The sequence below is a fragment of the Capsicum annuum genome, chromosome 7 (assembly GCF_002878395.1).
Source record: "Capsicum annuum cultivar UCD-10X-F1 chromosome 7, UCD10Xv1.1, whole genome shotgun sequence".
Taxonomy (NCBI): Eukaryota; Viridiplantae; Streptophyta; class Magnoliopsida; order Solanales; family Solanaceae; genus Capsicum; species Capsicum annuum.
In genome coordinates this window covers 222,245,047-222,262,916 of record NC_061117.1, presented here as the reverse complement: position 1 = coordinate 222,262,916, position 17,870 = coordinate 222,245,047, and the positions used below count along the sequence as shown (strand labels likewise).

At 37.2% G+C, this 17,870-nt stretch overlaps 2 pseudogenes; both read right to left on the bottom strand.

The window, feature by feature from the left end:
- Positions 1 to 40: 40 nt before the first annotated feature.
- On the bottom strand, positions 41 to 2,345 carry LOC107877409 (annotated as a pseudogene).
- LOC124885231 lies at positions 1,484 to 3,964 on the bottom strand (annotated as a pseudogene).
- Between the last annotated feature and the right edge of the window lie 13,906 nt (positions 3,965 to 17,870).

The window sequence follows — 17,870 nt, the reverse complement described above, 5'->3', positions numbered from 1 at the left end:
TTTTTTTAAAAAATTCCCTCCCCTCTTGTGTTATCTTTCTTTTCTCCTCTTAGTGTGCCAAAGAAAATAAAATTTTGATTAGACCTTAGCCTCTTCTTCATCTGATAACCACCTATATATCCATCTACTTAATTAACTAATCAAACTATGTACCGCATTACACATTTCTTCAGCTTGGAAGGTTAGGGGCCACTGTCGATGACCCTGGTTCATTACTATGTAGTCTGATTAATCCAAATTCACATCCATACACCATATGGCCTTCAATTATTTATTCTTAACAGACTCTGCCCCCCGCAGGGGGCATGATGTTAATTTGTAGTCCAGCCCATCATGTTCTGCTATGAGTCATTATACTGTGCATCAGCTTATATGTTCTATCCATCATATTCTGATTATTTGCACAGCTTGACACAATGGTCCCGGTGGCTCTTGAGTCTTGACTTAATCAGATATCACATCGATGAAAGGAATACACGATTGTTCTGTGTAAGCATGTTATAAATGATAATCCAAAACTCTCATGTTTCCAACTAATTGAAAGTAACAGCTCAAAAGCAGGTGCTACTTTAACAAAAAGGAACTCCTGAAAGAAAGGTAGTTTACAATTTCTATTATAGTGAAATGTTAGTAAAACCCGTCTCTATCTTCAGGGGCGGAGCTGCATGGTTTAGAGGGGGTTCAACCGAAACCCCTTCATCGAAATATTATACTGTACATATAAGGAGCAAAATTTTTGTGCTGTATATATATAAGTTGTTGAAGCCCTTTTAAACAATAGAAGGCTCTTGAATTGCTGGTTCTGCATTGTTATATTGGTTCAAGAATTGTTAATGTCAAAACATTGTCACTGAGGCATCTTTTCTCATTGGAATCATCTGTTTCTGTTGTGCTTTTCTCTATGAAGAAACCGGGCTCCTTTGGTTGAGGTAATGCCACTTCTTCATGGCTCAACATGAAAACCACTGATGACATTGTTGGTCTTTCTACCATTAGTCGTTGAACACATAACAGCGCCACATGAACGCATCTCAACACTTGGGATTCCACAACGATTCTTTCAAACAATCATCGATTAGTTCCAAGGCCTTTCCTTCATTCCATGATAACCAAGCCTATAACAAAGTCAAGTATAGTTTTCAATGCTATTTAGGAAATACAAGTGCAGCTTTAAAGGACAAGGCAAATCTTGGATTTGTATCTTGCTTACATGTCCAATAAGATTATGGTGGTGATCTGGATAACGAAATGTTCTGTTCTTTCTTCCACTAACTATTTCTAGTAGAAGAACGCCAAGACTGAAGACATCTGATGTCACCGAAAATTTCCCATCAACTGCGTATTCTGGAGACATATAGCCACTGCATAAAAGATATAATGTTTGATCTATGGTATATGATTTGATGAATGTAAATTTGAAAGTATCAATGAGTTGTCTAATTGTACTTACTATGTCCCTATTACTCTCTTTGTTCTTGATTCATTTTGGTCCCCGCCAATAATCCTAGAATTTTTGGATTCATTTCATTGTCTAGTAAAATGTTGCTGGTCTTTAGATCTCTATGTATGATCCTTAATCTGGAGTCCTGGTGAAGGTAAAGAAGCCCCCTTGATATTCCCATTGCAATACCAAAGCAATTTTCCCAGAGAAGCTGCCTTTTCTTTCATTCATCTGCAGAAATATCAGTTTGTTTAGTGTTAGCAGCACAATGCTGATATGATAATATGCATCTTTTGACGAAAATGAGTTAAGAAAATGGAACCAAATATGAAGAAGTCCAAGCTATTGTTTGGCATGTATTCATAAATTAACATCTTCTCTTCCCCTTCGAGGCAACAACCTAGAAGCCTAACTAGATTTCTATGTTGAAGTTTGGAAATCAGAACAAACTTCATTCTTCAACTCCTGAAGACCTTGTCCGGAATGTTTGGAGAGCTTCTTCACAGCTATTTCTAGGCCCGTTGAAAGTTTGCCTTGCCACTCTCCACGTGAAGTGTCAACAACAAAGCATCATTCATTTAACTAAGACATGAAGAGAATTTAATTCTATTTACCCGATAAACGGGTCCAAAACCACCCTCTCCTATTATATTATCAGATGAGAAATCATTAGTTGCAGCAGAAATTGTCATCAAATCAAACAAAGGCATATCTTCCTTGGCTTCTTGTTCTCCTGTAAAATGGAATTTTTTTGTAAAGATACTCCTGAGCTGAATGAAACAACTATACTTTAAACGTGGCTGACAAATTTGCTAACCTCTTTCCACCCAAATAGAAAACCAAGAAGGATGATTGCCGCAGCTGCTAATATAATTGCAATGATTGCTATTCTTGTCTTCTCCATATGGCCTGAACCTGTCAAAAGTTCATTATAACTCGGGGAAGGAGAAACGGGGGAGGGTATTACAAGGTGGGGAATCAAACTCTCACCAACAAGGTGAAAGTCAGATTGTCAACCAACAGAGCTATTAAGATTCTCTTGCGGTATGATTCAGCAGGTCTTTAAGATTTTATTGCTTCAATATTCCTACATGTGATTCAGCACAAGGAGACTCATCTAATTCTGATGCATCCATCCTTATATAGAGATCTTGATCAAGTTCAGCAAATTCCCTGATATCAATGAGCTTGTTAAACCACAGTAAGCATCCACTCCCACCATCTCTGATATCAAGATTGGAATATGCTGTACATGAACGATTTTTCATACACAATCTTATTTTTCATACACAATCTTTGGCATTCCTCGAGGCCAATGCTCTTGTCGAACCAGGAATGACGTGCATCTGGCAATTTCACCCTCGAGTACTTCACAAATGGTCACTTGTCCCACATTTCAACGGAGTTCTTCTCACGCAGCCACTAGACCAATCTGCTGCATCCCATCCTTGTTGATATTTAGGCTGAAATCCTTCCAAACAATCACATGGAGGGGAGTCGTTGATGTTGCACCGAGCAAATTGACCACACAAGACATAACGGTCACAGTTATCCATCTGTCCAGTAAAGGAACCAGTTTTGGTTCCGTTCAATCCATAAGAATCATTGAATCAGGCCTTCGGGATTCAAGACCACCCTAGTGGGAAGAGAGGTATTGATAAGCTCATATTTATAGTAGATCTCCTTGTCATTATTCACAAACTCAAATGTATAATAAGGATTTGGTTTCAAATTTGGTCCTCCAACGAAAAAGCGTCCATTCCATATTCCTGAGCTATACTTTATTACAGGACCTTCCCACAAGAAGATTTGTGGATAACCACTGGTGTCGAGGCGTTCCACATATTCTCCTGGAGAAGGATCATCACTGCTCTTCCAAGACGACAGAAACAAATACAGGCCAGTGACCAAATTAAGGCCTAGTTTCATGCCCGGTAAGCAAGTATTCCCTGGATAATCAAAACTCTGCCAAGCATAGTCTTTTGGATTTATCACACTGACATCTTTTAAGACAAAATTTCCAGTGTCCAAAAGCTGAGCCACTGGCTTAGATGTTGACGAATTCGACGACCAAGTCACATCTTGGTTGCCATTGACTAGTACAATCCCTTTGCTACTGACTGTTAATAGGTCAGAAGTGTCATTCAGTGGGTTCACTGTATTGGCAACCCATACTTCTTCTTTGCCCTTAGGTAAATTCTTGTACCATATCCCGATATACCGATTCTTGGAGTTTCCAGGGCTAAAAAATCCAAGCTCAAAGTTGCCACCAGCTGAAACTAGAGTATGGCCATCTTTGATGGGGTTATCCTTAGATATAGTGTCTAAAGCAATGGAAAACATGAAGATAAATGACAGTAAACTGCAAGAAAACAAATAGAAACTGGCTAAGCTTTTCATGGAAATTGTTTGATCCTTTTGGTTATTTGGAATTCTGAAGAATCAAACCAAATAAAGGAGGAACATTTCTGTAATAAGATGTCAGTTCTCTACAAAAATAGTGGTGGAGCCCATATTTTCACCTAGGAGGTTCAAAATATGAAAAGTAAGCACACGGAGAAGTCGATGGAGATTCAACCAGTGCTTGAGTCAGAATTTTCACTAAGGGTGTTCAGAAATAAATATACGAACAAATCGAAGAGGGTTCAACATCAACTATATATACAAAAAATAATTTAAACCAAATATAAATAGTATAATTTTTCATCGAAGGGGGTTCAGAACCCCCTCAACAAAGGGTAGCTCCGCCCCTGGATTCAACATCTACTATATACTTAAAAAATAATTTTAACCATGTATTTTCCACCAAAGGAGGTTGGGGTGAACCCCTCGGTCCTACCTAGCTCCGCCCCCGACAGCAGCTAATTTTTGACCGGCCCTTTTTGTCTCTTTTCGAGTAGTCAACGTCGGATATAAATCAAATACTTGAAATTTTTTACTCCCTCTATTTTAGTTTATTTTATCTAGTTTTGACTTAACACAGAGTTTAAGAGTGTAAAAAAGAGTTTTGAATTTTATGGTATTAAAGTAAAGATATGTAGAACGTATCAACATATGCATGCTCAACATATGTCACGTGGATAGCTAGAAATAAAGAGTTAACAAAAAAATGAAAGCAACATTCTTTTTTTAAACAGACTAAAAAGGAAAGTAAGACAAACAAATTGAAATGAATGGAGTAGTAGGAATAGATTTTAAATACTTCAGTCTCATTCATTTGACTAGATGGGGTACCTACATTTTGTATGTTACTGGACAGTGGAAGGCTCCATCTTTTTCCCTACAAGACAAAGCTGCAAAAGTTCATTTTCAGTCATGACAATTCCCTTTTAATCTTTTATGTCCGCTCTGGTCTTAGACCTGCATGACTTAGAAATGCTGCACAAAGTATAATGGCTATTTACCTATATACCTAGCATCTCTTTTGTGTTTTGTGCTCTGAGAGCTTTGGTGTCACTACCACACTTTTTAGGTCATGATGGCGCCTACCATAACCCACCAGTAGGCAAGCCAACCTGGAGTCCGGAACGGCTAGTAACGGACTACTTAATAACATAAGAAAAAGTATGCGGAATATATGAGATAAAGATCAATATATAGATGAATCCCAAAATCTGGTGGTATCAGTACAAGTGCTTCTAAACATAATAAGAGTACAAAAGTGATATATCAAGGAGAAATACACTGATTCAACTTACCTCTGAATACAACTTAGAGGCTAGTCTAATACATCGGAGAGAGATAAGTAATACTTCGAACGTCAGGAGCTCACTCTAAGTTTTCGAATCAAGGCTACTCCACACCATGCACACATCAACGATGATAACTCGTACAATGATCTGCAGGCTGCAGAGGTGTAGTATGAGTACCATACGAATAGTACTCAGTAGGCAACTGCCAACTGAGCTCCAAAGATAAAGTAGATATGTAGAACATATAAACAGAATGGAAACTACAACCAAGAGTCCATAAATCATGTAATAAGTCAATGAGAATAACAAGGGGCAACTATCCTATTCATGTCCAAGAGTCTAACATAATAAAACTAAGGAAGTATCAAGGTGAACTATCTTATTCCAGCTACATTCAATATATGTCAAAGCTATACCGTATATCCCAGGTCAATATACAGATAAAGAGCGAAAGAAAGATATATTGTAATATACAAGGCGAAGGAACGACTATACAATATGAACAACGAAGAAAGGGATATCCGATAGTATCATGACTTCATATAGCTAGATATATATAATACATATAAACAGGAGGTCATCTCAAATATAACCTAGATCGTCATGTTCTTATTTTAAGATCTTATTATAATACTATCGGGATTCAATACCAACATACTCAGGATTTCTAATCCATATGGCTAGACATAGAATAATCGTGCATAGTAATGTAATCATAAGATAGAAAAGGTCGAAGACATACCTCAATCCAAATACCGGATCCATGACCAATCTGTCATAAGCTATCCATAATAATGATCACAACCATGATAATAACAATATCAATAACATCGTAAAAAATTGGCTACTTCGGACAATCAAATACCTAGCCGAGCCTATGTGTACCCCCACCGCCCCAAACTCGGAAGGTTGAATTAACAAATAATAACACAAGACATATTCTCCACCCATATCTAGGCAACCGTCCCATACTGGCTGATAGATATAAGTGCATACTGGTGATAAGCGATGTGCATGCAGGAATGAATGAAAAATATACCATCAATATCACAATGCATTATAACTGTCCTCATCAGGACCATCATCATCGTCATTAATCTTCGGCCTCACCGGGTATCAATATCATCTCAATAGTACCCTCCGGACTCGAACCGAGTATCAATATTATCACAATATCCTTCCACCTTGCCGGATATCAATATCATCTTAATAGTATCCTCCGAACTCAAACCGGGTATCAATATCATCATAATATCCTCCGGCCTTGCCGGGTATCAATATCATCTAAATAGTATCCTCCGGACTTGAACCGGGTTTCAATATCATCATAATATCCTCCGGCCTTGCCGGGTATCAATATCATCTTAATAGTATCCTCCGGACTTGGGTATCAATATCATCATAATATCCTCCGGCCTTACCGGGTATCAATGTATCATCATAACTCTCGACACATAAATATAGGCATATAATAGGTGCACAGACGCAAGCCTATATACTCATAACCGTAAAGATATCTATTTTATCAATACATCCCAATTACTCGTTATTAGCTAACCAACATTTATTATTAATAAACCGCTAGTTCGCTAGTCATCACATAACCTCTAGTTATTATCCTAAACATTAGCCTTCACATAATCCTTATTCACAGGATAAAAACTAATCACTATTCATTTAATAGTCAACGTCTAACATCTTGTAACACCCCGTATTTTGGGCTAGAATAAAAACCATGACTCTGATGCGTTGATAATACCAGAGTCTTAAATCCTATGCCAATTTGGCATGTTTATGTAGTATGTAAATCCATTTGAGCATGAATTTATACCATAGAGGTCCTTCAACTCAAGGACGAGTTGAAACTATTTTGATCGATTATGTTTTAGTGGACGTTGTAATTTGTGTCAGCTTCCATCGATCATAACTCTCTGTATATGTCAAATTAGAGAGCCTACTATGTGTCAAATGATAGGTCTTTGAGTTAACTTTCCAACGATACCAATTTTCCTAAAATCCGACACCTGAGCAAGAAGTTATGGCATTTCAAAGTAGTATGCATCGCCTAACCAATCGCACATGGCCACTGGAAAGCATATGCGGCGCCTATGTAAATATAGGCGATATCATATGCGGAACCTATGTAAATATAGGCGATATCACATGCGGAGCCTGTGTAAATATATGCGATATCATATGCGGCGCATATCTTATGGTTTCAAGTGACTTAAACACTCCGTTTTTGGGGTAAAATGGTCCTTTTCCCACCCTTATTCAGTCATAAACACGAAATTCAGTCCCCAATTCTCCAAAATACATCCACATTCATCTACAAATTCTCAAGAACACTCCCAAGGGTTTCAAACTAAAAACCCAAATAAATCAAGATTTAACCGTGGGTTTTCAAAATTGATTAGAGATTCGGAATCCCCAATCCACAGGCTTCAAGAAGCACCCATTATTTTCTAAACTAGAGGTACGCGGGGTTTTCCTAAATTCTCATGGATATAGAAAAATCATGTTTTAGAATGGGGTTTTTGAATCTATGTATATATTCATGTATTAAATATTTTAACATCATTGTTTTGGCCTTTTGACCTTCCCCAAAGTGATTTGAGAATGTGAATGTATGAAACCATGTATTTAAGAATGAATTCTTGTTGAGATCATGATTTTCGGTGAATTCTCTCTTATTATGAATTTTTCAGATTTCTCATAGCATATGAATTGTTTTGCAATGCATCCTTGAAAAGAACTATATGAAATGATTGAACTCTTATTATGATTTAAAGGTGGTTTTAAATCACTAAAGAGGGAATCTAGCATGAATGTTTAATGTTCATAATACATGTAATGAAAGTGTGCATGGATTTGCTAAAGGCACTAGATCACCATATGTTTATGAAGTTTTTGCATGATTTTGACTTGAGTTTCGAAACACGAAATCTTCTATATTAGTTGCATGTTTTTGGTGGTTTAAATTATGCTTTAAATGAAAGATTTAGCTCAATGTATTATGGCTTAGAAATCATGACTTGTAATTCTTGGTATGACGATTCCAATTCAGACCAATGCCATATCAGACTTAGACTAATAGACATTTCAGACAATCATGATTTTATACATTTAGAATGTTGTATGTACAGAAAAGGTTAAAAATGGGCATACAGAGATGTTAGGTGGTTCCCTGAAGAGGGCTTGAGTTCAAGCAACTCATTGCCTAAAATCGTGGTTTGTCGACCCGGGTATATTATTATACGCTGACTTAAGTGTTGTGTGGCGTATCAGATTTAGGAACTCCAACCCTTGCGGCATACTCAGGTTGGAGGCTTCCCCACCGAGTCAATGGCAGATTCCATTTCGCCCGTGGAATATCAGACTTGTAGGGGATACCACCTAACTCATAAGTAATACACAGATCAGAGTTTGATATTTACAGACAGGTTACATATTTTCAGAAGGTGCCCATGTGTTTTTCACAAACTGTTTTATGCATAATGTTTGATGAACATTTGCTCTCACGTATTATATATATATATATGTGTGTGTGTGTGTTCAATTACTCTATTTTGGATTGCTTCACGTGCCAGTACAATTGTGCTGACCCCCCTTCCACCCAGGTACTGACGTGCAGTCTAAGGGTCTAGATCCTTAGTAGAGTCTACAGACAGGGTTGTCTCAGAATTCAGTTGGTGAGCCTTCTTTGCTTCGGAAGGCTTAGTCATTTAGGTATTTATTTCAGTATGGTCTTTGGTCTGCTGGGGTCCTTGTCCCAGTTATTCAGATAGTATGTCAGTAGAGATTTCGCAGGCTGTTGCAGATGTTTATTAAATATTGTTGGGCATGTTTTCAGGCCTTTAACTATTTTAAATTGTTGACCATGTTTCCGTATTATTGTTTCTATTCCGTATTACTTTGATCATATGAATGACGTGTATGATTACCAAATAGATAGAGGGCGTTCCGGGTCTTCAGGTTCGGAAATGCTACTCATGGCTAGAGCCCGATTCGGATCGTGACACATCTAGTCTAGGTTCATTATTAGACCAAAACCATCATTTATCCACCATTTATTATTATCAACTATTCATCCTATTTTTGTTAATCATTACTAGACAACACATTACTACTTGTCGCCTAACCATCTTTTATTAAATGACATCATTCATTAACTGACCATCATTATCTACCATGTTCCAACTAAGCAAGATTCATTGACTAATACATTAGCTTCCTAACCATCAAGTGCAATAATTAGCTAATAGACAACTAGTTACTACATAGCTTAACCGTCTAACAAGAAGAAAAACCCGTAAGATCATATTTCAACTATAATCACACATTTATAATGGTAAATAATCAGTACCAAACCTATGCATGCCATCTCCAGTATTCAATCAATGGAATAATAAGCATCATACCGCATCTTCCTCCGTCCCATACCGGAGAGATGTGTATACAAACATATACATATGCATATTAATAAATCGCAATCACATCATTCACAATGATAAACACTTCTTGGATATTTAATCAGTACCATAACACAAACCTTGTCCCATTAATTTATCCGGAATAATCACAACATCATAATAATGTCCTTAGTCCCATATACATATCCGGGACTCATATCAATAATCATATTTATAAATCGCAGCATATCTATAATCATCTCACATATAGGAGGCATCTCACATCTAGGAGGTATAATATCAACAAGCATATCGCCTCTATTAGACATCTCATATCTATAGATTATGCATCATGATCAAGAGGAAAATCATCTCTATAAGCTCAATAATCATAACTAAGAGGAAAATCATCTCTATGAGCCAAATATCATAACTAAGAGAAAAATACATCTCCATAGGCAAAATATCATAATTAAGAGAAAAATGCTTTTCTATGGGCCAAATATCATAATTCAGAGGAGAATACATCTCTATGGGCAAAATTCATAATTAAGAGGAAAATGCATCTCTATGCGCAAAATATCATAATTAAGAGGAAAATGCATCTCTAAGGGCCAAATATCATAATAAAGAGGAGAATGCATCTCTATGGGACACTAATCATAATTCGATGAAAATCATCACAATTTATCAATTCACCAAGTAATTCTCATAAATAAGGCTCATTAGTCTCAACTAGGTCTACTATCCGCAACTAAGCCCACAAGGGCTAACACAAATCTTGGCCTAAGTGGGCCGGATGATCCATAATTAGGCATATTGTGCTCCAAACTAGGTTAAGGTATCTAGTTCATCCTCTAGATGTCAAGCAAGCCATATTAACGCCTAAGATAGTAACTTCGACTAGAAACAAGGATACTCAAGTTAACTCTACCAAACTTACGGTTCCAAAACTATCACACTAGCCCAATAAGACTAAATATACAAATCATGCTTCAAATGCTAAAACCGTATTTCAAGCATAGCATTATATCATATCTATGCTACAAATTTATCCAAACTAGGGAGAAGGCAACATAATTCTACAAGGGTACTAAGTAATTGAACCTATGGGTCCAAAACCCTATCTAATCTCCAAACTTATATGTATATTCAATACTAAGTCATTCTATTCAATATCAATCTTAACATTCACATTCACACGCAATATATATCATACATCATCCATGAAGAAGAGTAGACAGAAGCCTACCTCAAGGCTAAACTGCAAAATCACACTTCAAGCACCACATGCTCGTCTTCACTTCATAATTTCCAAAATGCCATCACACTATCAAAAATATAATCTACTCATCAATACGAGTCTAATGATACCCATATTGCACTATTATGCTTCGGGTCCAAAAATGACACTAAAAACCCCAAGTGGGTCCCACATACGAAAATCGCATTTCTAAGGTCAACCCAATGCTCATCTATCACCAAGGATGGGTGCAAACAAACGAAATTTGGGGATAAATCAAGCCCTAAGCTAAATTGGAGTTTTGGGTCAAGAACAATGAAATTTACCAATAAAGTGATGAAATCATACCTTAATCCGGATGATAATCATGATAAAAAATGTTTACCAAGCTCCCTAGACACCCACAAGACTCAATTTCGAGTTATCATACCCATTTAGGATTTTAGGTTCTCAAATGTGAAAGAAAAATCGCCAAAATCGCGACCTTGGGTCTATTTATAGACCCTTCGGCGAACAGGTGCGGTACCCTGTGACAGAAAAGTCAAAAACTTGTTTTTGATCCGAGGGTGCATTGGGACCCGAACCAAAGGTCTACTTAGACTAAAATTGATATTTCAGATATGCTGGCGCAGTTAAAATTTTCATCCAAGATCATTTCGCTGAAGTTTTTGATCGGTGGCCATTTGTAACCAACGAGGACTTCTAAACAGGGAGTTGACTCTAAAAACCAAACAAACTGCCCGATAACCGAACCCTCAGTCCCAGCAAGTCATAAATGACTTGGGACAGCTATGGAGAAGCTCCAAAGGTAAAGATAAGCATAAATATGGAAAATGACCTGAAGGGTCATTACAATATGCACTACTAAAAGGACTTTCGTCCCCGAAAGTCAACGAATAGAAAGAATCTCAAAAGCTCAAAGTGATGAGGTACTGGGCCCGCATTCTCCATGCATGACTTCCCAGGTAACCTCCACGAGGAGAGAACACTTGTAAGGGATTTCACCACAGGTATCCCTTTTTCAACCTGCACCTTCACTTTACTTCCCAAACAACCAAACTTCAACTTCAACCTCTAAATGGCCTCCAACTGAATTGAAAAGACTGATGCACGCAAATCTGAACCACAACACGTTAATAGCAACTCAAGTATATTACTCTAATTGAGTAAATCATCCAAAATTCCTAAAGAAAATTAAATCTCGAGGTCAAAACTGAAATAACTAATATGGGGCCTATGAGCTATCATTTGAACACTTATCAACTATAATCCAACCAATGTCAAGAAGACCGAATAGACAACCATAGAGTAGGCTCAACCAGCCTATAAATGAAATCTAAACGAAGACAACTCTAAAATAGAAGCTCCACGCAAGCTCTACAACCCAAAGCTGAAATCTCAATACCAAGGCTGAATCGCTAGGTCTCAAATATCTAAACAAAACTAAGGATGGGTAGGCACTAATAATCCAAATTTATCATACTTCCCAATCGCCATTCCAAAGCGTCAACTCAAAACTGAACCAATACGATAACCCATCTAGGCAAAGAAATAGCCCTAAACACATATCATCGGAGAGAATCACTCCACCCAAACTGAAATAGGAATTTCCTGAATCCATCCAAGAACTACATCATCAAAGAAGAAATAACAATCTCAAAGCCAAGGTCAAAGTCGAGACAACCACCAGAGTACCAACAACTCAAGCTAAAGAGTTTCTAATTTCCCAACTTTAGAAGCGATCACAGGAAAGGCCACTTGCCTTTATCTTTCATCTTCTCTAGACAAAACCATATCACAACGACAAAAAAGTATCCAATCTCCACACTAACAACAAGGAAATCCATCACAAGAGAGCGAACCAACTTACCTATGAGATGAATCCATGACATCTCAACATCAACTTCAAATCGCTATCGGACAAAGAAATAGCCACAAATGAAGAGCGGACCTCAAACTGGTCAATCTCACAAACAGCTATATCTAAAAGAATAGCTAAGGCAAAAACCTTCGCAACCCAGAAGACAAGACTAAGGATCTCAGACTCAATAATAGGCAATGCAACTACATTTCCAACTCTAGGGTGATAATAGAGCCACAAAAGATTAACCTGCCTTTCGATATCACAATACATACCCGAATCAATCTAATACAGCTAACCAAGAGGGAACGCAATCAACCTCGCCATGTTAGGGGAAAGAAATCATCAAATCGGGTTATATCTACTCAAGCCACCAAATAATAGCATAAGAAAATGAGAGTCTACCTAGATAACACTACTTCATACGGCTACCCAGCAAGAGTCAATTATAAAGTAACAACATCAAGTGATAATATCAAGTAATATCAGTAACCTCATGCAGTGGTAACAATAGCAACAACAACATCAAAATCAATATACTCAATAGACGGTACTAAAATGAACATCAATATTATGTACCACTCAAGGGCCACAATAGGACTAATGTGCCAAGATAAATGGGACTCGAACCCAAAACACACCCATAGGGAAGAAATATCAATATAGATCTACTCTATCCACTACTAAAAGAAATAAATCATGGAGTGGTAATATAATCATGAATTCAACAATAAGGCACATAATGACCGATATAAATTCATCAAGGCATATAGTTATCAATAGGTATGAAAATCCCAATACACATAATAAGAGATAAAAGCGAGAATAAAAGTACACCAATCGTGGCGACATCCGCAATCACATGCCTGATGGGCATAGGGAAAATAAATCTGAACGGGCCTAACTCAGACCAACTGACTGAATCATCAACTGAGTCGCCAAACACACCATCTATAATTGAAGATACCACAACATCATGAGGCTAATCAGAATGAGCTGAATAACTAAAACTCCCATGTCGAAGACACTCTCTATACTAGTAGTCGATCGTCCTATTCTCGTAGCGATTCCTGGAGTATCAACATGGCGAGGACACAAACTGAGCTCAAATGGGCGGCCAACCAATGTCGGGAGAAATCCATAAATTTATGTCCAAACTTCCAAAATCATAGTCTATCGTAGGAACTCTAGGCTGGCGGGGAATACAGGTTAACTCTATTTGACCACCTATCTCATACTAGGGGCATTTTCTGAACCAGTTTCTCATCACAACACAACCAAACCAAGAATCTAAAATACTTCAAAATACTACCTCTCATAATCCAGAATGGTCACCATGGCCCGAAGAACTATACCACACTCCGCAAGTCTAATAAGGACTCAACCCAAATCCTTTTTAGCTACCACTAAAGATCTTCGATATCCATATTTGACTCATTATTTTGATACTATGCAAAAATTCTGAAAATGCATGTTGGAGTCTCATCCGCATCTATCAATAATATCACATCGTCCTTCGGGAATAGAATAGAGTCAAAGAATATGTTCAAGGTTCATAGGAATGGAGACACACAATAAGAAGTCATGAAGTAAATGTCCTAAAATGTCACTGTACCCTCCCGAAGATAGGTTACGGACGTCTCTGCATCGATTCGCAGGACTCTACAAACACTTAGCTCTTGTACTAATACACCGAAGAAACCTATGCTATGATACCAATTTGTCACGACCACACTTTTCAGATCATGATGGCGCCTACCATAACCCACCAGTAGGCAAGCCAACCTGTAGTCCGGAACGGCTAGTAACGGACTACTTAATAACATAAGAAAAAGTATGCGGAATATATGAGATAAAGATCAATACATAGATGAATCCCAAAACCTGGTGGTATCAGTACAAGTGCTTCTAAACATAATAAGAGTACAAAAGTGATATATCAAAGAGAAATACACTGATTTAATTTACCTCTGAATAAAACTTAAAGGCTAGTCTAATACATCGGAGAGAGATAAGTAATACTCCGAACGTTAGGAGCTCACTCTAAGTTTCCAAATCAAGGCTACTCCACACCATGCACACATCAACGACAATAACTCATACTATGATCTGCAGGCTGCAGAGGTGTAGTATGAGTACCAAACGAATGGTACTCAGTAGGCAACTGCCAACTGAGCTTCAAAGATAAAGTAGATATATAGAACATATAAACAGAATGGAAACTACAACCAAGAGTCCATAAATCATGTAATAAGTCAATGAGAATAACAAGGGGCAACTATCCTATTCATGTCCAAGAGTCTAACATAATAAAACAAAGGAGGTATCAAGGTGAACTATCTTATTCCAGCTACATTCAATATATGCCAAAGTTATACCATATATCCCAGGTCAATATACAGATAAAGAGCGAAAGAAAGATATATTGTAATATACAAGACGAAGGAACGACTATACAATATGAACAACGAAGAAAGGGATATCTGATAGTACCATGACTTCATATATCTAGATATTCTAATACATATAAATAGGAGGTCATCTCAAATATAAACTAGATCGTCATGTTCTCATTTTAAGACCTTATTATAATACTATCAGGATTCAATACCAACATACTCAAGATTTCTAATCCATATGGCTAGACATAGAATAATCGTGCATAGTAATGTAATCATAAGATAGCAAAGGTCAAAGACATACCTCAATCCCAATATAGGATCCATGACCAATCTATCATAAGCTATCCATAATAATGATCATAACCATGATAATAACAATATCAATAACATAGTAAATAACTAGCTACTCCGGACAACCAAATACCTAGCCGAGCCTATGTGTAGCCCTACCGCCCCAAACTCGGAAGGTTCAATCAACAAATAATAACACAAGACATATTCTCCACCCATATCTATACAACCGTCCTATACCGGCTGATAGACATAGGTGCATACTGGTGATAGGCGATGCGCATGCAGGAATGAATGCAAAATATACCATCAATATCACAATGCAGTATAACTGTCCTCATTAGGACCATCATCATCGGCATCAACCTCCGGCCTCATCAGGTATCAATATCATCTCAATAGTATCCTCCGGACTTGAACCGGGTATCAATATTATCACAATATCCTCCGGCCTTGTTAGGTATCAATATCATCTCAATAGTGTCCTTCGGACTCGAATCGGGTATCAATATCATCATAATATCCTCCGTCCTTACCGGATATCAATATCATCTTAATAGTATCCTCCGAACTCGAACCGGGTATCAATATCATCATAATATCCTCCGTCCTTGTCGGGTATCAATATTATCTCATTAGTATTCTCCGGACTCGAACCGAGTATCAATATCATCATAATATCCTCCGGCCTTGCCGGGTATCAATGTATTATCATAACTCTCGACACATAAATATAGACATATAATAGGTGCACAGACGTAAGCCAATATACTCATAACCATAAAGATAACTATCTTATCAATACATCCTAATTACTCGTTATTAGCTAACCAACATTTATTATTATTAAACCGCTAGTTCGCTAGTCATCACATAACCTCTAGTTATTAGCCTAAACATTATCCTTCACATAATCCTTATTCACGGGATAACAACTAACCACTATTCATTTAATAGTCAACATCTAACATCTAGTCTAGGTTCATCATTAGACCAAAATCGTCATTTATCCACCATTTATTATTATCAACTATTCATCCTATTTTTGTTAATCATTACTAGACAACACATTACTACTTGTCGCCTAACCATCTTTTATTAAATGACATTATTCATTAACTGACAATCATTAGCTACCATGTTCCAACCAAGCAAGATTCATTAACTAATACATTAGCTTCCTAGCCATCAAGTGCAATAGTTAGCTAATAGACAACTAGTTACCACATAACTTAACCGTCTAACAAGAAGAAAAACCATAAGATCATATTTCGGCTATAATCACATTATTTATAATGGTAAATAATCAGTACCAAGCCTATACATGCCATCACCATTATTCAATCAATGGAATAATAAGCATTATACCGCATCTTCCTCCGTCCCATACCGGAGAGATGTGTATACAAACATATACATATTCATATTCAGAAATCGCAATCACATCATTCATAATGATAAACACATCTTGGATATTTAATCAGTACCATAACACAACCCTTGGCCCAGTAATTTATCCAGAATAATCACAACATCATAATCCAGGCCTTAGGCCCATATACATATCCGGGACTCATATCAATAATCATATTTATAAACCGTAGTATATCTATAATCATCTCACATATAGGAGGCATCTCACATCTAGGAGGCATAATATCAACAAACATATCGCCTCTATTAGACATCTCATATCTATAGGTTATGCATCATGACCAAGAGGAAAATCGTCTCTATAAGCTCAATAATCATAACTAAGAGGAAAATCATCTCTATGGGTCAAATATCATAACTAAGAGGAAAATGCATCTCTATAGGCAAAATATCATAATTAAGAGAAAAATGCATCTTTATGGGCCAAATATCATAATTAAGAGGAAAATGCATCTCTATGGGCCAAATATCATAATAAAGAGGAAAATGCATCTCCAGGGGCCAAAACCCTATCTAATCTCCAAACTTATATGTATATTCAATACTAAGTCACTCTATCCAGTATCAATCTTAACATTCACATTCACACGCAATATATGTCATACATCATCCATGAAGAAGAGTAGACAGAAGCCTACCTCAAGGCTAAACCGCAAAATCACACTTCAAGCACTACAGCTCGTCTTCACTTCACAATTCCCAAAATGCCATCACACTATCAAAAATATAATATACTCATCAATACGAGTCTAACGATACCCATATTGCACTATTATGCTTCGGGTCCAAAAATGACACCAAAAATTCCAAGTGGGTCCCAATACGAAAATCGCGTTTCCAAGGTGAACCCAATGCTCATCTATCACCAAGGAAGAATAACCCTCAATTGATGGGTGCAAACAAACGAAATTTGGGGCTAAATCAAGCTCTAAGCTAAATTGGAGTTTTGGGTCAAGAACAATGAAATTCACCAATAAAGTGATGAAATCATACCTTAATCCGGATGATAATCATGATAAAAGATGTTTACCAAGCTCCCTAGACACCCACAAGACTCAATTTCGAGTTATCATACCCATTTAGGATTTTAGGTT